Source organism: Hyposmocoma kahamanoa, unplaced genomic scaffold (genome assembly GCF_003589595.1).
Source record: "Hyposmocoma kahamanoa isolate Upper Pololo Valley unplaced genomic scaffold, ASM358959v1 226, whole genome shotgun sequence".
Lineage (NCBI taxonomy): Eukaryota > Metazoa > Arthropoda > Insecta > Lepidoptera > Cosmopterigidae > Hyposmocoma > Hyposmocoma kahamanoa.
Genome location: NW_020653745.1, coordinates 551,824 through 572,488, shown reverse-complemented (window position 1 = coordinate 572,488; position 20,665 = coordinate 551,824).

Here is a 20,665-nt window from a genome sequence, read left to right as displayed (position 1 = left end):
GATTGTGCGAGGCCGCTCTGGCATTAAAGTGGTCTTTCCATCATAAATCTATATACCTCCTGAACGCGTGTCTTCTGTGCAGCTAGCATTTAGGCAGATTTCATCGCAGTGTTTTTCGTTATCATTAAAGCAACTAATAACTTGTTTAATTTTTAGTTTATTCTAATTTCTATTAATAATTAATAATAAATTGAACTTAATAAAAATTCATTCAATAAAATAATTCGTAAAACTTAATATAGCGTAAATTGGAATGTTTTCTTGGTAAAATTAAAAATAAGGTTTTTAATTAATAACTATTGTAACTATAGTGGTTTGCATCAATATTAGACATAACTGGTTGAAGACTGTACCACCTCAGTCAACCGTGACCATGGGACCTGTAAAGGGCCCGAAACGTCGGTTTGTTTGAAAAAACAAATATACGCGATTTAAATCAGGAAAAATAGTTTCATTTCCTATGTGTAACAATTGTGAAAATCTAAGAACTCGATACAACTAATAACATTGACCTGTACATGATTTGACAAAAAGTGATACAGAAACCTCGTTGGAAGTCCAACCCAGAACCTTCTACTTACAAAATAAACGTTCTAAACTAGACTATCACTGATTCGTCATTAAGGTCATCTTTATCCTGCTACATTTGTAGATACGTTCTAACCCTTTGTGCGTACGTGCTCCATCCGTCGTTAAGATGATGGGGTAGCCGGCAAATTGTTCCCCGTCGGCTTTTTGTGGTACCGTTTAAATAAAAACTCTGTTTCTGGTTTTTAGGTTCCGTATGGAAATTCTACAATCAACTTTGGCACCTGTATGTCGAAGCTGTTTTTCTCAGCACGTGCAATTGAAATTGGTTTCGGTAAGTAAATTCCACATTGAACACGTACCTAATTGAAAACGATCGACTAAGATTTAGAGAAGAAATATTAGCTGTCTTGACTTACTTACACAAAATACCGAAAGTAAAGTACCTACTATTTGCTTTGCTTTATTAAATTGGACAATACGTAAGTAGTTTAAAAATCTTATTAATTCGTTCATTCGAGATCGCTAGGGACTGAAGTGAAGTTTTGTTAGAGTCCATCCAACTCATAATGTACCATCACACTGCCGAGCGTTATTCTCCTCAAAGGCGGGCGATTTAGTAACTTTCGGTTCGAACCTTTTCTTATGAACAAGAAGCCCTAGAGTGGTATAATGCGCAAATACGACTTTCAGAGAAACTTACTTACAATATACAATAGAAAACAACTTTTGAACGAAACAAGAGACTAATTCCCGCAAGGTTTTAATCGAAATTCGGCCAGTAAATCAACATTTACAAGGGTCCAATGACGCGGTTCAGTCAAACCCGAACAAAACAATTAGAGTCGAAGTTTCGAGAATTGACATTTGAAACTAGTATACAGCAAGGTAACTTGAGATTTGTTATCGTATTCTTGAAAATTCTGAACGAGCTTCAGTATTAACCAAAATACGCTATATATTTAATATATTTTCCATTACCTATATATATTATAGTGACACTAATTAAACTGCTTGTGGGAAGGAGGAAGCAGGAGGCGTGTAAAAAGAGTGGGGGGTGGGCCGTGTGGTAAAAGCTAAGTGCGTAATTGTAAGGAAATTAAACCGCTTGTTAATATCGCGATTCGTTGCGAGCAAACAGCACGAGCAAACACACAGGCAGTCACTGCCGCTGTAGATAGTGGTAATTAGTGGGACTCTCTGGATCTTATTACAACGTACGTATTGCAATATTAGGTACTGGTACGTAATGCATGAGGTGCTCAATATTTCAAAATAACTGCAACCACAGATGAAAAGCAAAAGCAGAAAGCAGAAAGACTTGCGAAAGGAAATGTTAATTGTTATGATTACGACATCACAAAATCATACACGAACTAAAGCACAATGTTCTCGAGCGTGTGTAATCTGAAAGTAATTTCCGACGTATTATGAAAATTGCGAGCGGATACAGCGTGATTGTACGACAAAGTCTTCTAACCAAACACAAACACGGCCTCAGCGCGGCGAGGAAATTCAATACACAATCTCGGAATCGGCCGCGTGCGCCTTCGGATTACGCCCATACACCACTTCAATATTTTGCCTTGAACGACGTGTAGAATAAGCATTCGCAGAAGCGATGTTTCTCTTTTAATCACCGATTGAAATTGGATGTACACCAGAACCTCCACCGCATTACCTTTGTCTTCATGAACCATTGAAATACAAAGTACTTTATTAAGCCTTTTTAATTGTCGTCAAAGCCCCTAACCTGATACCCTCCACTTTGAAAGGAGACAATACATGTCTAGCTAGTTTCTCATATGATATTTTTATGTCATGTGTAAGTAACATAGTCGCATATAAAAAAGTTTAATAGACATTGAATCCACTTCACTTGAGTTTTTAGTTTATAAATTTTCAGACATTTTTGTTCCGTTTTAAATAACCGATAGGTAATCATAAATGACAAAAATAGGTACATATTGCCACAATGTTACAAAATGGCGGTTCTATAAATATTTATATAAAATCGGAACATTGAAGCGTTATATTTGCGTTGGGCTGTTTCGAGCCGCGATCGAGGCTTATCAAAGTTATTTGCTATTTTTTCGCTATCTATTCAAAATCGGTTCTCCACCGACTCTATTGTATCCTATTGTTGTGGGACCCTCAATCACGGAAGGTCACTTCGTATAATGTATTGAGCTTTTCTTTTGAATGCTTTGGAATAAAGAGAACCTTTGAAGAGTTTCCTGAAAATTTCTGACGATAAGTCGTTTTGTTGTTCCTGATTTACTTCCACGGCTATTTTATTTCCCTTGTTTGGTATTTATATACATTTTTTATGGCTGCTCGTGCGGGTTAGTTTATTATTTATTAGATTTTAGAATCACTCTGATATATCCTGACTTCGCCGAAAAGCCGCAAGGAGGGTAATATGTTCCGTGAAAGTCGTTCTGTTCCATCTTACTTAATAAATCTGCAAGGGTTCATTTTCAACGCAGGTAAAAATACCTTTTGTCTGACACTTGACTTTTATCTTGTAGTTACCGTTTCTTTATATTTTTTTCCATCACTCACATTTTCTTTCTGAATCTGACAACAAAATTGAATACAGTTTCTCAAATCATTCCAACCATTACCTCTCACGTTTTACTATTGAAATAATTAACGATCAATAATTGCATATTCCAACTGAGACACGTAAACGCGCTAAACATTTCGCCAGTTATCATCGTCAAAGGAACAGCAGAATACCTTGAACTACGAAACTTACTCCGAAAGCTCCAATCAGGCAAATCACTTAGACAATTTGGATACAAAAATAATTAATTAATAATCCCAAATGACTGCAATTCGAAAGGCGCAAAAGTAATATCCCTCAAACTTTACGGCAGAAATTTAAGGCGAACTTCACACGGGATACGTCGGGATCTTTAAAAAGAAACTCCTTGTACCAAATTTTGCGAAAATTTTTGGGGAAAAATCGATGAAGACCTCAGTAATAAAGTAAAATTGTGTGGAATTTGTCGATTATAACAGAATGAACCCGCAAAAGTGTCACTTCCTTGCTTCACCGTGGATAAAAATATATATCCATTTTATAGGATCTCTATCTGAACATCAATTTCTGATTGTTGAGGATGCCTTCTCAAAATGGGTGGAAATAATTCCTACAAAAATAGAAATGAGCTTATTCAGAAATTCGAGGAATTATATGACATTTTTGGGGCACCTTGTGCTTGTAGTATCAGCTAATGAAAGACAGTTCATGTCTCGAGAATTAAAAAAAAAATAAAAATTTCTCATCTAAACACAATTTACATAAAAGTATCGCCCCCATCACCTCGCTACAAATAGGCAGATGAGGAATGCTTTGTGTAGATCATCAAGTGACCGGAGCATAATTAAAGGGGCAGAGTAGCGGATTATTACAGACCGTTCAGATAGTTAAGAGTCTCCTTCGCGCTACACCAAGTGTCTCAGGAGAGTCTCCCTTCAGGAGGGAAGTGATGCTGAGATTGGCAGCCAAGATAGGAGCATCTAAGGCATTTTCCCGTCACAAGTGAGAGAGTTTACTAACGGAAACAGAGTGCAAGCGAGGAATTACTACTTTACGAAGTAGTAGTTAATCAGGAAAGAAGTGGGAGTTTAGTACCAGCCATCTAGTAGAACTACATTATGAGAAAAGAACTAACTGTTTATGTAGTATGTAACTCATGTTGATCCATCACCTGGACCAGTTACTCCCTCCGCTTTTGATTCCTGGAAATCACAGCGGAGTTGCGTCACACGCTTGACATTGACAGAAATATCATAATGCCTTTTTACGTGATAAAGAGAATTTCTTAAATTATGTATTATTAGCATAGTTAGGATTAAAGCTATTGATCTGAGCGGCTAGAGCCAAAGCTATCTCGACTTTTCCGTTCTTTTGATTTTCCTCGTTTTCTTTCTATGTGGTCCTACCTCGGTACTTCTTACATTTCTCTGTAAACCTTCTCCAGACATAATACTCGCTCATAACAAGAATAACAGCGCGCCATGACAGCTCCAAACAAACAAGCAACTTAAACACATTTGTCACTCTGTTAATGATATCATTTTCACAATATTCAGTACTCGTAGTACGAAAAAGGGACGCGACGTAGGTGCAAGACATGGTAAGAATACCTCTTTGTGTTACATACTTACTCAGGGAATTATAATAATGTACCCATTTAAAATTATTATAATATAGGGACAGTAATGATAGACCGTTGAATACTTTTTCATTAATATCACCTCTGTAGTGTATGCAACTAAAAATACTAAAACTGGCAGAAACAGCTAAATTGGTTTACTTCAGCTTCTTTCACAGTTTAACGATTTACGGCATTTTGCTGCAGAATAATGCCGTCGATATTAATAAAATCTTTGCAAAAATCTCTAAAATCATCAATTGCTCTAAAGCAATTGACATTCTTACACTAGCATCACATTATATCTGATTTATGTTAAGAAAAATTTAAAAAGTGATAGACATCATACATACGAGGAATATAATCTCAGTACAGAGTACTAAAAAACCGACCTCAAAAGTCATTCAGCCCCTACTTTATGACCCTTAAAGGAGGAATATTTTCCTCAAATTTAAATGGGATCACTTCTGAGGTATCCTCTTTCCAATAAATAATTCTAAAAAAAGAATCATCAAAATCGGTTCACAAATATTTAAAGGCCGGAGTTATAGCGTAACATACATACAAAAAACATATAGTTGAGAACCTCCTCCTTTTTGTAAAACCGGTTAAAAAATAAACTATCTGTTCTTGACAGTCGTCTCAGACAATGCATACGGTTTTATAAAAACATTCCAGTTTTTTAAACTTATATTTTACACAGCTTGTACAGTTTAAAGAAGAATTTTTGAAAGTTAGAAATGTTCGGAGAATTCAATTTATCTTTGTTAAAATATATTCCCAAGAAAAAACAAGAATTTGAACTCCATTGGTATTTGCAAAAATTTTACGTGTAATACAATATTGTCTACTTCTTACAAACTTCAATATTATTAAGTAAAAGGCAAACAAGTTACTTGTCGACCCTCAAATGTTTGCGCTAGTATTAACATTTGACATCGATCGTTTCGTCGGTAGAAGAATAAACATATTAAATTGCCAAAACATACATAGCGAGCACCTTTTGTACGCAGTATATCCAACTAAATTTTATGTTTAAATTAAAATTAAGTTAGGTATGAATATACGTAGCAAACTCCGCAATCTCTTTGTAATCTTTCCCGGTCGGAGCACTGTCAGACCGAAAACCCCTCGCAAAGAACCGATACCATCGACCTTTGCTCGTTGCAAGCTGAAAAGCGATAAGATCTCCTCCGATACGCTCCTTAGCCCTTCCCGCTTCATATCCCTTTTCTGAGCAGGTAGGTGTATTTTGTTTATCACTTTTTCGTTTATTCAATCTTTTCAAGATACAATCGTCTCGAGGATACGTTTTGGTTTGGTGCTTTATTTAGAGATTTCTTTAGGTGGTAAGTCAGTGGGCGAACTGTTGCTTTTTGATTAAGATTGGAATCACTGTCGCGGTGTGGTTTTGGCTTTGCGGTGAGGGCACTGTCCGACTAGACTCTGCGTTACTGAGTGCTAGCCGTTACGTCCTCGATAGTCCATTACGAACGTCCCTGCTGCACCCACGAAGATCTGCTAAAGGCATCGGATAAGGGCATGGAGTTGGCTGCTTACTGGGTCAAAGAAATATAACACTGGGTTTTTGTTGGTTTTCGTTGTTGGCTCTACAAGAAGAAGACTATCGGTATGACTTTAGTCTCTAAGTTACTTATGTTTGTTTGTTTGTTTGTATGTTTGTGTGTTTGTGGATGTTTAGTAGCAATATGTCTCGCTGACGATGAAGGAAAACATTACGATGAAACCTGCATGTCAAAAAGGATTCGCAACCCTTGAGAAACGTGTGAAGTTCTCAAACCGCATTGGGTGTCCACCCAATAAACATATAATAAAAATAAAGCGGGCTAAGATTTATATCCTTTTTTAGAGGCGGCCGTGCGCGTTCCGCGTTGTTACTCATACAATAGAAATATTTATAAAAACCGCTTGATTGAATATTTCACTGAAACAAAATCTATTTAACTAGACCTCTCGTCCGGTGAATACAGGCGTTAAATACTTATGTTTCTTAAGAGGTTAAGTTTCAGTTTCATCTGTAATTAGACCGTGACAACGATGTATTCTAGTTTTACTCCCACTCACGTATCAATCACAAGTCTATGTATAGGAATGCTACACAATCCATGTAAGGCCCAGACGTCCTCAATAATCGTCTGTCAAGTATCCGCATAGCAATTGCGTTCAGTTAACCATAAATCGGAACTGCGGGACGTCCGTTTGCGCTGTCTGCTGTCCAACGTCCACCGCTGAGCGTTGGATTATGGCTAATTTATGGCAATGCAAGACGACGCACTAATTGGGATTTGCTATCAAATTGTCACAACGTCAAACACACCGCCTCGTCGATTTGAAGAATCATTGACGCTGGAAATAGTGAAAAAAACGCTTCACGTTCCAAAATACGACTTACACGAGGTGATAATTGGAATTAACTAATTAACTTCCACCTTTTCGTAATTTTTATAAATCATTGCAATCAATCTTTCTACACCACTAATTTCATAATAATTTTTCATGTACTCATTGTGTTACATAGAACTAGCTGGTTTAGAAAAAAATGATAAATAAAACTTGCTGTGATTACGTGCCTATAAATAATATTTATTGGTTCCCGTACACAATACTGAGTTGGGTTAGGTAACGTTCATAAACGGATCCCATTTTATCCCAACTACGGCGAAGCAGAAGGGGTAATTTATGATTTTTAAAGCGTAATGTGGGTATATTTATGCGTGTTTCGTCTATTGCCTCGCAGAACCGACTTTTATGTATGACACGTCCGTGTGTTATATGTTTTGTAAAAAATATTGCGTTGTACGTCGTCATACTTGGTCTCAAACTAAAAAAGTCTCTATATTATGAGTACCAGTGTAGCGGGCAAATTTAAAGTAAAAGGTAAACAAATTATACTTGAAATTGTGACATTGACGAAACTCCACTACTCATAAGTAAGGAAGATTTCTTTGAAAATACTGAGGTTTGTTAATAAACATTTGTACACATTTATCATTTACAATATTCATTTCAAACATCATAGATCAAGACAGCTTGCAAGAGCTAAGCGGGTCACTGCCATGGATTTGTGTCATCCAAGTACGCAGACAGCTGTGCAATAATCTTTAGTGTAAAGGTTTTATTTCACCGTAGCTTTCATGAATGTCAATCGGAATCTTTTAACAGAAGCGTGGACATCACCTGTTATATGGTTTTTTGACTTGTGAAGATCGAAACCGAGTTTGAACACTTCATTTCCCAAATTAGTTCTACCGATAATCAAAACCGGGACTTGCTCATCTAATACAAACAGTTGGGTCACCAAGGTCGTGACTACAAGTTATAGTTCCAATATTGGTTTGTTTCAAGCAGTGAACATGTTTTCTTTCCTTACGCAGACGAACCTTTTAGTCGAACGTTTTAAGATAACTCAAATACATTTATGTTTTAAAGTAAAACAAAGTTTTTAAAGGTTTTAGACCCCACTTTGACCTGTTTCGCTTGATGTTCCAATATATAAACAGAGCCTCTTTTCACTATATTTTAGAAATAATTTTACAATTTAGGCACACCGTTATCATTATAGCGTACTAATATGAAAAATGGTACTTGTAGATTCTATGTCCGTAATATCATACGCGCACACATGTGTCACTTACTGATCCTACTTAGGTACGGAAATAAAACTTTGTTGGTTGGTTTTATATAACCAATGATGTAATTGGATGCTTATTTACTCACAAATCGGTTGCTCGCTAGCATAGAATGCGCTTGCCTTTGTATCAAGTGAATCCCTCGACATCGGAAGTGACGAAATTATTACGTGTACCGATAAAGGAAAAAAAACGTTTAAAATTTTATTTGTAATTTTACGTAACATTTCAATCAACTTGGACGCGCTTATGTTCAGCAAAAGATATATAATAGTCCGGTGCGATGCACGCTCAGATTCGGACGTGCTCACACAGTAAGAATTATATTAATTCGCGATCCGCGCGGTAATGACCGCTGCGCGTAATTGACTATGGGTTCCCAACAACTCATAGCCAATGAACTGCTGGCGTTCATACAACACGCCATCGACACTATGGACGAGGTCAGCATCATGCAGATCTGCAAATCAAACTTTAAAGCAGATGAGATTTGCAGTGGCAAGGCGCTGCTTTTCCGTGTGCTTGGCAAGGCCGAGCAGATGCCATCTCGCCGGAGGGATGGAGGAACGAAGAGTATCCAGGACATTATAACGATGTTAAAGGAAACCGACCCAGACGACGTGCCTGCTTTCGTGGCAAAGGAGCTGCACAAGCTGCCCCCTGTCACGTTCGACCATGTCGATGTCACTAGGCTGCTTAAGGACATCACATCCCTGAAAGCAAGTCTGGCCGAAGTTCAATGTAAATTGGAGGCTTCGGATAACACCATCTGTGAGTTACGTGCCCAAGTTGTATTACTGAGTAGTGCAACTTCGGTAAGTAGGTCACCCGAGGCCTGTAACGTGAATACTCGTCGCGGGGCACATAATGCATCTATCGGCAGTTTTGAGTCGGCCCATATGGATGCGTCACCGACCGCTGTCGCTGAGTGCGATTCCCCGCGCCCCGCCCCTCGATTGTCCGCTCCGGCCGAGGCGTCACGCGTAAACACGCTGACCCCTCCACGTGATTACGCCGCTGTCGCAGCTGTTAACCGACCCGTTGCTCCACAACCACAAGCCAGGCAGCTATCAACGAAGGGGATGAAAAAACCTCGTGTACCTGTATCTGAAGTTGCAAAACCACAGAGGCAGACGGACCGGTGCGACGATGACGGCTTCACAAAGGTGGAGAAGAAGAAGAGGAAGCCCACCAGCCGTAACCTGTGCGGCACTGCACCGACAGGGTCCAACTTTTTGCTGCGTCCGGCAATCCCGACAACGCTGCTGTACCTGTCACGCCTGCATTACTCCACGAAGTCTGAGGAGATAGTGGAGTACATCAGGTTGAAATCCAAATACACCCTGAGGGTCGAGCGGTTGGAGTCCCGCCACTACGTGAACTTTAATTCGTTTGTGGTGAGAGTGCCGACCGAACATCTGTCGACCTTCATGAAGGAGGAGTTCTGGCCGAAGGGTGCCCTATACCGGCGATTCCGTGGCCGGTTGCCTGACACCAGATGGCGCCACACGTCGCCGACAACCTAAATACGTGTTAAATTAGTAATAGTGTTATTTTATATTGTTATGTATGTTAGTCTGTAAGGTATGTATCTATGGGTCTCAGTAACCTGAATATAAATAAAGAAATAAATAAATAAATAAAAGAAAACGTATACTTTATAAAACCCTTCCATTAATTCGACAGGTGTACATATTCCCCAAAATCCCATTACTAGTTACACCACACATATTCCACACGAAATGCTTACCTGTATGCATTATTGGACGTCCCATCGGAGATTAACGCATACAGTTTTCTTGAGTTGTTAACACGCAACAGGGCTATTTGGGGCTGGCCTTGCCAAAAGTAGCACATACTACGATCATCTCTGGCCACTCTCAGCGTCTGAGCCTGCCTTATTGTTAAATAAAGTCCTTTTCCTCAGTTTGTATGGTCAGATAAGGTAAGATACTATAAATTTCAAATTATTTTTATATTTAAAACCGTTTTTATGGCTTAAACACAAAGCTATCGGTATATAACTAACTTTTTGTAGATCTACTGATGACTACATCTTTTTGTAGCACACTATTTTCACGTGTATTAGTTTGGTCAGCGCACGCACTGCGCTCCAACATGTGAAAGCGTCATGTCAAATTCGCGTGAGAGACACTCTAAAATTGACATTGTTTTTATTTGTCAACCGATTTAAATTGAACATACATACAATGTTAGTCTAAGTTTATTTTACACCATCTCCAAATCGGTTCAGCCATTGTGGGGATTATAACATCAAATGACGGGAGTAACAATTCGCGCGCCTGATGGCAGCTACACGCCTGTCTACAACAATTACAGTGCCATTCAGAGCTTTAAATCAAAGATCTCAGGGACACTGCTACTACGCCCATCATCCTGAGACACATAATTTCTCCAGCACCCTTACCCTTAAAAACCGGAACGCAGTAATGCTCACATTACTGCGTGGCAGCAGAAGTAGGTAAGGCGGCAGTACTTCTCTGGAGGAACTCTTTCACAAGAAGCACTACTGTTACAAAAACCTGCGTAAATGCGTTCCGGTTTTGAAGGGTGAGGGTCACAGACCACATAAATCTTCCGTGGTGAGGGTGCTGGTGAAATCTTGGGACATGGGACTTGTCAATTCATGTCTCAAGGAGACAGGCTCAGTGGCAGTGCCTCTCAGATCTTTGAGATTTAAAGCTCTGAGTGGCACTGCAATTGTTATGGACAGGCGTGTAGTTAACATTAGGGGCACGACTTGGTCGTGCCGTCAGGTGGTACAATAAAAAATAAAGACTTTTTAAAAATACAGACTCGCAGCTTCTTTACAATTTTATTACTATGGTATCTATTGACTATATACTAAAGAGGTGGTTATATTAGTCGACTACGTTAAGGGGTCACAGTTTATAAACTGCCTAACAACACATTTTGCAGAATAAATATTGATTATTCCTATTGGCGGCATTACTCCAGAACAAAATGCCGTATTCAATTACTTAGTTTTTTGTACACCGTATTGCAATTAACCATGTAAATACTTTTAGAAATATGAGCGTGAATTAAACACAAAGGTAACGATTCAACAAAATAACATCAAGATTCAACAGGTAAAGGAAGTCAAAGATTGAGTTACCACTCAATACTATAAACAGAACTTAAGCCGTAGCCATTAAGCCTAATGTCAATTTATAAGCAACATTCGACACCATCTGGCAACACAATAACAATACAGTGCCTGAATAAATCGCCCAGTTCATTATACAGGTCGTAATACAAATTATTTATCACCGATATACAGTCAAACCGCGAATAACAGTCGTATAGCGGTCATAACATAACTCGTTATAATTTCCGCGTAATGAATTGTATCGCTGAATGATTGGCTTAACAAATTGAGGAGTTGTTGCGGTCGAATAGTGGTTTTATATTGGATATTTCACATTAATTTCACATTTAACTGCCTCCGTGGCCGAACGGTTACTATGTGTGGCCAGACTGCCACGCAGAGGTCCCAGGTTCGATTCCCGGGCCGGGAGAAATATTTGTATGACCTACATTTATTTCTCTCGTGAGTTTGGGTGTCATTTGTGGTTGTCTATATGTGTGTCCATGGCACCCGCGACACAGGGTTTCCCTAGTGCGGGCCTATGTTGAGTGTGTGCGTTATTATTATTATTAATAATAATATTTGTAAAGCCGTGATTGAGAGCAGATTTATTAATTGTTTGAACAATAAGACATGGTTTTGAAGGTTGAAATGAACGAACCGATAAAAATATTAATGGTAGATATACTAAATCAAAAACATTTTAAAAAGTCCAAATTTGCACTTGCGAATTCGGAAATTAACCGACAAAATGGATTTAAAAAAATAACGTATATCAAATGGCCAAATATGTATAACTCAATTACATTTTATATGAAAGAGAAATATTAGTTTAGTTTCGCACAGTATTTTATTGGAATATATGTTGTCACTTTAACAATAACGTTACATTTAAACTCGGTTACTTTATAATTTAGGGTGTTATATGTTAGATATTCTATTACAAAATTTACTGCAGATCCCTTCATCATCACCATCATTAACAAATGTCCCACTGTTGGGCACAGATCTCTTCTAAGGAGAGTTCAGACCGTAGTCCATCCGCTGGACCGATGCGGGTTGGAGACCTTCCTCGACATACAGATTTCATCACGAGGGTTCATTTCACAATTAAACATTAACTGATTTTCTTTTTAAAATACCAAGTGGTAAGCGGCACGACTATCCATAACAGTTGCTGTCATTCAGAGCTTTAAATCGCAAAGATCTTATGGGCACTGCCAATGCTCACCGTCACTCTGAGATGTAAGTTGACAAGTCTCATATGTCGAGTTCTTAGGTTTTCGCGATTGGTACACATAGGAAATGAAACTGTTTTACCGGATTTAAATCGCGTATATTTGTTTCTTCAAACAAACCGACGTTTCGGGCCCTTTACAAGTCTTATATGCCTGTAATCCCCAGTCACCAGCACCTATACCCTTCCAAACCGTAATGCAGTATTTCCCTAGATAAACTCTTTCACAAGGAGCTCTACTGCTACTAAATGCGCGTAACTCAGGAATTAAAGTCATAGGTACATGTCGTCACGTAGACTCGAATCTTCAGCCTCTCAATCCAAAAGCAACCGTTCCTCTACCGAGCTACCACCGCATATCTCTTCATATCATACTTAAGATAAAAACATCAAACTAGCTTTCTCATACACAAGATAGTAACCTCAGATCTGCGAAGTCGGGGGACAATTAGCCCCCATCGTAACATGTAATAGTCGATAGACAGAGACATGAATTATCGCCATGTTATACCACAATGTAAGCAATATAGCACCCCTACCAAGAGCATTATTCACCCTGTGTGAGATTCTCATCTCACACAGCAAATTTTTTTGTTAATTCGAAAATGAAATTGGAAAATGTGGTTTAATGTAACACGTCATTTTTATGTCATTGACTTACCTGATGCTATTGTCAAATAAGTTGAATACATCTGCCTCTCCCGATAGCTGCAATTTAGATTCAAGACTAGAATCAATAGTCCAGTCAAATGCGTAAAATCGTCAGCTACGTCTTAGAGTGGCCAGATGTCCGCCTGTTCTAAATTTTATATATATCTCGATTTAAATATCTATACATGTACAAAGCTCTTAGTGACACTGCAACTACTATGGATAGGCGTGTCGCTTATCACCAGGCGCACGACTTGTCCGTCCCGGTGACTTGGTTGACACTTGGTGTCATAAAAAAAACTAAAAATAAATTGGGATGTAAGCCACAAAATAAGCAGTCAATGAAAGCTGAACTTTACATAACATAGTTATGTTATCAGCTGTATTGCTTATTTCGATGGCAGATTCACCAAAGAACGTACGAAATTAGAGGAAATTTGGCTTTTTATTTCTTTGTATAAAAAGGAAAATACACAAAAACATGAAACAAACAAGAAGAATTTTATTCTAATTGCAGCAATCTTCCAACCAAATTGTTTGAAAAAAGACTCCGCACCGTTTTTGAGACCCAGATATTTATGTGTTCGTGTTCCGTTGATTTTCGCATCAGGGCCGGACAGCACGATCAAGGCGGGCGCGCCCGTGGTAAAGCCCACGGGGTAAATTGGTCGAGCGACAATTTGATGGCAATTTGCTGTTATTACTGCGCGTCTTGTGTTGCCGTAAATTCAGGGTAAGCCTCCGCTCAGCGACCGACACGCCGCCTACATGTGTCGTTATCTACTGGTGTATATATTGGTTAGGGGAAGCTAATGTTACAAAGCTTATTATTATAATGTTACATAAAATATTTAGTAAAACATATTTGCCTTGCGAATGCGTTTGATAAATGTGACGTTCTCAAGTGTAATTTGCTTACCTATGAATTAAAGATTAGTCCAGTTTGAGTTAAAACCAGATTATGACAGAACGGAAGCAGTCTATGATCTTTGATGATGAGATCTGCATAACGATGAGGGCCCACAACCCTTGCAAAACGTGTGAAGTCCTAGATCAAGAAGTTTGAAAGAAAAGCGTATAAATTTAATTTTCACTTACCATTCGCTTTTATGCGCCCGCCTGTTTAAAAAATGAGTGTTCACTCATTTTTTAAACATGTTTTAAAGCTTTTGACAGGGTCTGGCACGCAAGCCTATTAAGTAAGCTTCCCTCTTATGGGCTTCCCAGTGACCTTTCCAATTGGATCTCGGATTTCTTGAGCGAACGTTCGATTCGATTGGTCTTAGAAGGCTACTCTTCCGAACATATGGTGATTGATTGAGTTCCTCAGGGTTCCGTACTGTGGGCACTGCTGCTTCGGTCATTACCTGCACAAGGTGGCGAGGAGGGAACCGTCCCCGCGAGTGCCACGAGTGCGGCGCTGCGGATGACACCGCGCAGCACACCCTAGAGGTGTGTAGCCGGTGGGATGAGCAGCGCCGCACTCTGACGGGGACTGTAGGGCAGGACCTCTCGCTGCCGAGCGTGGTTGCCGCCATGCTCGATAGCGAGGAGTCCTGGGAGGCGGTGGTCTCCTTTTGCGCAGAGGTTATGCCGCAGAAGGAGGCCGCGGAGCTGGTGCGCGGGGACGCGGCGGACGCGCACCCGCTCCGGCGCAGACGCACACACCAGGACAGTTGCTTCAGCTGTACCAAACGCAAGTCCGGTCGTGTTTGGAGTACTGCTGCCACCTTTGGGATGGCCCTGCTACATATTAACTGGCCACTTTGGATTCAATTGACAACCGTGACACGGGGTTTATAGGTGACTCGGAATTAGTGGAGGCGAAGCTGCAGAGCCTTGAACACCGCCGTAAAGTTGCCTGCTTATTGGTATTTTATAGGATATATCACGGAGAATGTGCGATTGAATTACACGATTTAATTCCACCTTCCCCTTTCCATCACCGGGGAACTAGGCGTAGGCTTGGGTTCCACCCCTATGTTGTGGATATACCAAAGATTCGCACGAAGCGTTATGCTTCCACATTTATATGGCGAACGGCTATGGAGTGGAATTCCCTGTCTGCAGACTTGTTCCCTGAACGATATAACTTGGTCCTTTTCAAGGCGAGAGTGAATAGGCATTATTTAGGTGTGCATGCTCCATCGTCGACCTCATCGTCACTTTCCATCAGGTGAGATGGAGGTCAATTGCGCACTTATATTTTATAAAAAAAAAAGAAAATGTAATTTATATTAAGAAGAACAGTAATTTTTAACGAAAATTATGATTAACGTAACATTATACAACATATAGGAATCAAAATAAACTGGCTGTTCTTGACTGGTATTTACAAATTTATTTAAGGGCCAATGTAGGCGTCCTTAATAAGATTCCTATTGATATTAAAAATTTGCACTAAAGGTTAAACAGCTCCTATGTACTTGGATGACAAAACCAGGGTTATAAGGCGCTTATATATTCTATATATAGCCCTTATACATCTAATATATTCCATATAGCTCTTGCGTGGTTTATTTATGATAACAAGTGACGGGACGAGCAAGTTGTGAGGCTGGAGGCTGGAGATAAGCGACACGCCTGTCCATAATAGTTGCAGTGCCACTCAGAACTTTAAATCACAAAGATCTGAGGGGCACTGCCACTGTGCCACAAATCCACCCGGAGACATAAACTGACAAGTCCCATGTACCTGTAGTTTCGCCAACATCCTTACCCTCCAGAACCGGAAGACAGTAATGCTATCATTCTGCTTGGCGGCAGAAATAGGTAAGATGGTAGTACTTCCCTGGACGAACTCTTTCACAAGGATCTCTTCTGCTACTAATACATATTGTTATATTTATATATCGCAAACGATAAATGTGCACAATAATTGTCCATTTATAAAGATCAAACACTAGAGTTTGTTATCAATAAGTAATAGTATTCAATGACTGTGTGACAATGTTAAAGTAAATTTCATATTTATGAAATAAAGATATTTTTGAATTTAAATTTATTTATTTATTTTTGCATTCTAACCACAACGTAATGTTGACTTATTCGTATAAAAATGCTATGTATTTTATGTTTTAGTTAATTAGTATGTTTGCCTTGATCAAAGTCATAAGTAATTACCACTTTATCTATTATTTCTTTAATAGAATCGTAGCTGTTCAGAGGTCGCCATTGCGCGTATTTTGGGGCTTACTTCTGTATACCATCGAACCATTGCAGCTTTCAATTAATATGCGGCTCGCGCTAATGCAAGATATACGAGTCCAAATATTCCCCGTATGCTGAATATTGATTAGTCGCTTTGCAATTAACATTTAGGTGTGGGAGATACTGATTTTACGATTTTTATGATGAGCTTCGTGCACGTGGAGTGGTTGAATGGAATAAGAGTGGCAAAAGCGGCAAATAGGGGCACCATTGGAAGAGCACGGTATCGAAGTTCTCAGGTCATATTAAGAATGTTTTTTAAAAGGCTGAAGTGTATAGTGAGAAAAATATGAAGGCTTGTATAAAAAATTTGATCAATGTAATTGAAGCAAAGAGGTTTGCCAGGATTGTGCAAACTGGCAGTGAATAATCTCTGTCTACACCAATGCGAATTCAAAAGCTCTATATGCTAAAAATTATATCTTTATTAAACTTCAGCTTAGTTTCAAAGTTGGGAGACGATTCTTTAGATGCTATTAATTATTTATTACACAAAGTATTATAAAGTTAATTCTAAATAGTTGGTTAGTTTAGTCGTAATGGTTTTTAAAAATGTAAGTCTTTTTATTTAATTATGAGGAAATTAAATTACCAAAATTAAAATCAGGGATAGCATATTCACGTCCACATCGCAGCTGTTTTAACCGGAGCATTGGCTGTAATGGCGCCGGTCACAATCGCGTTTAGCATAATCTATCAGCCATTCAGATTCAGTTTGTGCAGGCGCGGCCAACGCACAGTGTGCGGATAACAAGAAGCACGCTTATTCTATAATTACTTTGAACTCTTAACAATTTTTATTATTATGATTTCACTGCCACTTTGTTATTACTTAGGCTGTGGTTCTTTGCACTTCTTCGCATCATTAGCGAATAGCTGATTTTTGGCCTTCAGTTTCTTGAGTTTCTACAAGTTAAACATAAAGAAAGAATCAATGACAATCAAAATTCTGAAGCCATAAGAAGTCTTCATTTGCATTGACTAGTACCACTTCTGTAAATTGTAATTCATACTTCGAACATTCTACCTACAATACTGACCTAAGTCATGGAGCTGCTAAATTATTGTTTAGGGGTAAATAGCTGTTCTTATACCATCACCGTTGTCCCAGGCTGTGTACAGTTCCAGTAGCGCGAGATAACGCGCCATTTCCGCTAGATCTGCGCTCATTATCCACTGAATTGCGTTTTAAAGTGCTGCCAACGATGGACTGGTCGTATAAGAGCGCTGTTTTGCTCTAATAAAGACCGTTTTATTAGATTGGAGATTTAATGGACTTTAGTAAATTTATGCAGCTGTGTAATTTCATGCAAATTATTCGAAAAGATTATTACTTTTAGGCATTTTAGACTCAACGGCTGTTTATTTTCCATTTGAAGCTTAACTACCAAGAGTACATAAATGCGAAATAACTTCGCTTAGTAATGGGAAGATTTGGGTAACATTTATTCCGTACCCAGCTGTAGGACGTATATGAGTCGAAACACCAACAAGTAGTATAGATAAAGGATCTGCACCATCGAACATTTTGCTGTAACCTATAGCTCTGCCTACCCGCCGTTACATAGTTATATTAAAGAAGCATTTCGCATGGATTATTATAATGAATACCTAAATGTAAAATACCAATTTCAAACTTTCGGCTTATAATTAAAATAGCTATTAAACACCGTAACAGCAATTCCTCGCTCGATTAAAAAAGAAAATTCGTTGCCGAACTTGTGTAAAGTTGAAAAGAAAACTCATTCCGAGCGTTTTTCCGAGCGGCTGCCTAATAGCGTCCCTGGCATTAATTTAGCAACGTTTTAATTACCTACTACAACTCTGATTATCATTTCGGGATCCGACATTCGTCCTGGAGACAAACTTTTTTGGACATGCCGCTTTATTTCGTCTAAACGATTTGTTGCCAAATTTGTGTGGGTTGAAAGAATTAATTTCAATTTAGATTAATGAAAACGGGAAACAGCAAAGTGTTGAACTCAACAAAATGTTAATCATCTGATCTTTACATTTTCAAACTTGTAGCTCGACTGTGGCCGACAGTTTGGAAAGGTTCTTTATTAAACTAATCTGGTTGTAAAACTAAGCCCCGTTACATTTACGTCTATTTTATTTTGCACCATCAGTTTAGGTTCCTAAAGCTATATCAAAAGTAAAAAAATAGTTATAGAAACTCGTCGCAATTTTGTCAAGAACGCCTATAGGAAATCCACTCGAGCAGTTCCTAAAACCTCCCTAAGCCTTCAGCGGTAAGATGCAAAACGTATCCCGAATTCATTACATCCAAACACTGTATAGAAAAAAGAACACGGAACACGAGGAAAAACAATAGGTTAGTTGTGGAAAGGATAAATAAGAAAGATTTATTTCGTGAGAGGAATAAAGCCCGGAGCATGTACGAGGGGAATATAAAGGAGGCGCGTGCCGATTCCATTGTTGCAAATGGGGACTGTTTATATTGCACACTTTTAAATTCAAGGCCCGAGGGAGGTCGTTCCGATCCTTATTTTGCTACAACATTCCTGGCGTTGTCGGTGTGCTCATCATTTTTATATATATTTCTTGCGGAAGGACTTCACTGGTACACAACAGTGAGTACAGATCCTGATTGATTTGGAAAGTCAAAGGTACTTACTCGGCATCGCAAGTGTTTAAGGCGGCGATAACCATTTTCCATCAGTTAACTGTTTGCCATTAATGTGAATGTTTTCCAATTTGTACACTGTTGAAGAACCTTTTAAGCCTCGTACTATACTTTGAAGTGTTTTCGTTTACACTAAAAATAAATTGTAAGCATATATAAAACCTTCGGTTAGGTTGGCAGCTTTGTAAGTAAATGTACTCTGTTGAGAGTTATATTCGAGCCAGATATTTGCGTCAAAATTGAGGCTGAAAATGTAATCAATTAAACGAAATAATTTCAAAAATAAGACATAAAATGGGACGTGCGTAATTACGCGAGTAAGATTGGGCAACTTGACAAAGAAGGAAAAATGGAAGAGGTCGTTACCTAGCAGTGGAAAACAGTAACAATTATTTAGATGCTGGTGAAATTACGGGCACGTAGGACTTGTCAATTTATGTGTCAGGGTGACAGACGCAGTGACAGTGCTCCTTAAACCTTTATGATTTAAACACAGGCATTTGAGGATTAGTAAGGCGAAAAGTGAAATCGCCCGTCATTTTCAAAAAACGAAAGCATTGTCTCTTTAATTGGCCGTCACCGAACAGGCTCCTTGAGAAATGTTTAAAATTTAATAATTTCCTTCTTGAGGACTCGACCCAAAGCAATTATGCCCGTTTATGTCTCAACCCTTCCGGTGACTCGTGCCGAATTGTCCCAATTACTTACAGGCTGGGGTACGCTTATTGGTTCACTTTAGATGTGATCGCGTTGTTCATAGTATTGCGGTTTTCTGATAGTTTTCACCTATTAATATCCATAAATAATTTCAAACCTTTTGAAATAAATATCGCATAAAGTAATGTAGCTATCTATGCAATATTGAGTAATTTGTAAAAGATGTTATGGACGACGAATTGAATGCTGATTGACATAGTTGTAGTTTTAAAACACACGGCGTCGGGGATAATTTTGAATTCTCTTTGTTTCAACGACGTTTAATATCAATAAATATGTTGCTTATAGGTCGAGTAAAATGTGAAATTATCACTATTATTACGCTTTTCACGCGTAAAGTATGATATCACTTGCTATATAAACACTGAGGATATTATGACGTATGACGGATTCGAAATGGCAGGCAACAGAGGCTATTTTCATGTAGCACAGATTTTGTGCCTTTCAATTTGTTCATTGTAGGACTCTGCCACGTAAGTTGTACCAATATAAACTATGTGGAACGAAGAGGAAGCAAGTAGGAGCAAGTAGTCTAATTCCAATTAGAGGCAGTCGCAATACGCCAGCTTGTGAGTTAGAGCTCGGACAATCTGCTTTTATGTGAATTGTTTAGAAGTTGTATTTATTAAGGTCACCCAGATGGTATTTGAGATGTATGATATCTCAATATTAAAGGATTTAGGTACTAATTTTTGGCTAATTAATATGGGGCCATTATCCGTCTTTCTATACCTAGCCCAATGTATC